This window comes from Odontomachus brunneus, unplaced genomic scaffold (assembly GCF_010583005.1).
Source record: "Odontomachus brunneus isolate Ranch 3 - 2012 unplaced genomic scaffold, Obru_v1 Obru_scaffold_055, whole genome shotgun sequence".
Taxonomy (NCBI): Eukaryota; Metazoa; Arthropoda; class Insecta; order Hymenoptera; family Formicidae; genus Odontomachus; species Odontomachus brunneus.
In genome coordinates this window covers 2,044,360-2,047,670 of record NW_022639505.1, presented here as the reverse complement: position 1 = coordinate 2,047,670, position 3,311 = coordinate 2,044,360, and the positions used below count along the sequence as shown (strand labels likewise).

General features: G+C 33.5%; 1 protein-coding gene across 1 annotated transcript in view; it reads left to right on the top strand.

The window, feature by feature from the left end:
• The window catches only part of LOC116845668 (rhomboid-related protein 3-like), a 455,273-nt gene that overhangs the window by 48,024 nt on the left and 403,938 nt on the right, over nt 1-3,311 (top strand). The window lies entirely within an intron of this gene.

The following is a 3,311-nucleotide window of genomic DNA, read 5'->3' as shown; positions in this document are numbered from 1 at the left end:
AAATATCTGGTGAAGTACTCATTTTTCGCGTTGATCTTATTTTAATACTTTTATATATATGCTGACGAAGAAAGTACATATCTATTTAAAGCCAAACACGAAACCATTAAAAAAATGTGGCCAACAAAAAATATATCGATTTTACGAAATATTAAATTTTTTACAATGAAATATAAAATATGGAATCAAAGTAAAAAAATGTAAAATATATGGTAAAGTACTCATTTCTCGCGTTGATCTTATTTTAACATTTTTATGCATACTGACGAGGAAAGAATATATCTATTTGAAGCCAAATACGATACCATTAAAAAAAATGTGGCCGACGAAAATTATATCGATTTTACTAAATATAAAATTTTTTATATTACATTGAATAATACCGAGAATATAAAATATTATATTAAATATAAAATATGGAATCAAAGTAAAAAAATGTGAAATATCTGGTGAAGTACTCATTTTTCGCATTGATCTTATTTTAATACTTTTATATATATGCTGACGAGGAAAGTACATATCTATTTAAAGCCAAACACGATGCCATTAAAAAAATATGGTCAACAAAAAGTATATAATATAATATGGAAACACACTTTATATTGGAAAGACTGTTATTAAGCAAATAAAAACTCAGAAGAGCTCCGAGATATTCAATAAAAAATTAAAATACTAAACAATGGTTATTGTTTAGTATTTCTCTCATTAAATCTCTCCTTGTCGCGTTGGCTCCGTTTTATCGAACTGCACTAAAGTGCTCCCGTCATTCCGTTCGCCTATTCACCTTAAAATGCATTTGATTGAAACACAAGTATATATATTTGTGGGACTGCTGGCAAACTGTCAACCGCTGAAATCTTGGCTTCATTTGCCGCGGGAAAGTAATATACTATAATAGGATTATATCTGCAGGTGGCTGCAGGCAGTAGCAATTATTCAGAAGCGAGGAATCGCAAGTATTCTCGGTACGCTACTATAATTTACGGCTGGCGTTGCCGAATGGCGGTAACTGGGATTTCCTCGCATGCATTGTATAGTTCGCGTATGCTTATCCCACATACGATCACGTGATAATCTCATTTGTCATTTGTGCGGACGCGAAAATTCATCCTAAAGCGTCTAAAAGTAGCATTACGGATGTACGCCGACAAACTGCAATGTAACTATGACGTGAACAAGCAGCTTTGATGTAGTGAACGCAAACGTAGATTTACGCATTACAAAATCGGCATGAGAGAGAGAGAGAGAGAGGGAGAAAGAGAGAGAGAGAGAAAGTCCGGTATTATAAATATTGATATTTGAAATCATTTTAGGTGGATAGAACAACTCGGGAATCTGAAAGTACATTGAATAAAAAAAGAATCTTGTGAAAAGAAAGTAATCGAGTGAAAAGAGGTAATTCTTTTTCAGAGTTACACAAAAATCTGGTTGAATAAACTGTAATCGAATCAAATTAACGAAAAGTAGAGTCATATCAACAATCTGACGTGTGAATTTTAACTGCAAAATTCAATGAATATCAAATAATTGATGAAACTAGTTATTATATACGATATACATGTTTTTTAATTATTAAAAGATTGATATAAATAAAGATCAGAAGATATAAATACATTCTAATAATGTGTTAGGTCAGCATTACGATCGTCTGATTAAACTAAATCTTGAGCTTGTTTTACACAAACAAGAGATCAGAAGAATTTTATTGAAAGGATAAGGTTGTTATATATAACACATATTCTGAAATCCGAGTTGTAAAAATATCAATTAAATTCGCCTCAATATCATTTAAATTCGCCAAAATAATTGATTTGAGTAAATAATTTCTAATTTAATTAATTGACGATTAATATAAGCCTGTTCAATTAAAAATATTTTAATTAACCACTGACTTCAAGAAAACTAATTAAAAATCATTCAATTAACGATTGATTTGAAAGAATTTAATTAAAAACTGTTGAATTAACAATTAAAACGAGCGACAGTAATTAAAAATTATTTGATTAACGATTGAACGTAGTCAATGTAATTAAAGATTATTTAATTGACAATTGATATAAGCAATTTATATATATATATATATATATATATATATATATATATATATATATAAAAGCATATATTTAGCTCGGTTGGTTACCATAAACAATGTAAACAACTACGGTTACAATTTTGATTAACATCGATTGGTCAGTCGTCTTACTGCGCTTTTCAATTAAATTTGCTTACATCAATTGTCAATTAACTCTTAATTACATTGACTATGTCCAATCGTTAATCAAATAATCTTTAATTACTTTCGCTCGTTTTAATCGTTAATTCAACAGTTTTTAATTGAATTCCTTCAAAGCAATCGTTAATTGAATGATTTTTAATTAGATTTCTTGAAGTAAGTGGTTAATTAAAATATTTTTAATTGAATAGGCTTATATTAATCGTCAATTAAATTTGATAATTTATTGAAATACTCGCAATTCTGCCCGAAATTAAGTTTGTTTGACTCAATTTGAATTATTTTGACTGATCTTTTCTGTAGTATACAAAAAGAATTGTTCAAGAAATAAGAATTTGTTAGTAATGAAAGGTGCATCGTGCACTTCGTCACATGTAAGATTTACCGACGTTAACGTGCACATTTAGTTGTTGAAAATGTTTCTCTTTTCTGCGTCGAAAGATGTTTCTTTTCTCTCAGCGAGCCGCGTGGACCGCGAGCCATTTCTACAGCGTGCCAGCGCACATTGTCACACACGATCTCTCGATTTTTAACGATTCGTGCGGCCGGCCGATTCCCCAGGCGAGCGCCTCGCGTTCGACACGCGATAAGTTCGAATTATGCCGCGTTTCTCTCGTATACCTCGTTAAGTGGCCGGCTATTTGAACTTCGGCGCGTACTTCGGGAGTGCATACACGGAGGCGGGATTTCTCAAAGAGCGAAAGAGAAACATCGGCGATGATGGGTGGAGTATTCGTGCCGAAGCTACGATTAGCAATTAGTCCGGACGGAGGTGGTCACTTGATGTTTGCACAGCAGGCGCGGAACCGACGATTAGCGAGAGAGAGAGAGAGAGAGAGAGAGACGGAGCGAGGGGAACGGTTAGTGACGAGACAAACTGTCATTAGAGGGAGAGAGAGAATATAAAAAAAAACACACAGAGAGAGAGAGAGAGAGAGAGAGAGAGAGAGAGAGAGAGAGAGAGAGAGAGACTTCCGCAAGGAAATAAACGCGAAGAAACGAGAACCAGTAGAAAGGACGAGAAGGAGACACGGGAGGTAGCGGAGAACGATGAGCTGGCTCGTATGTATCGCGGGGA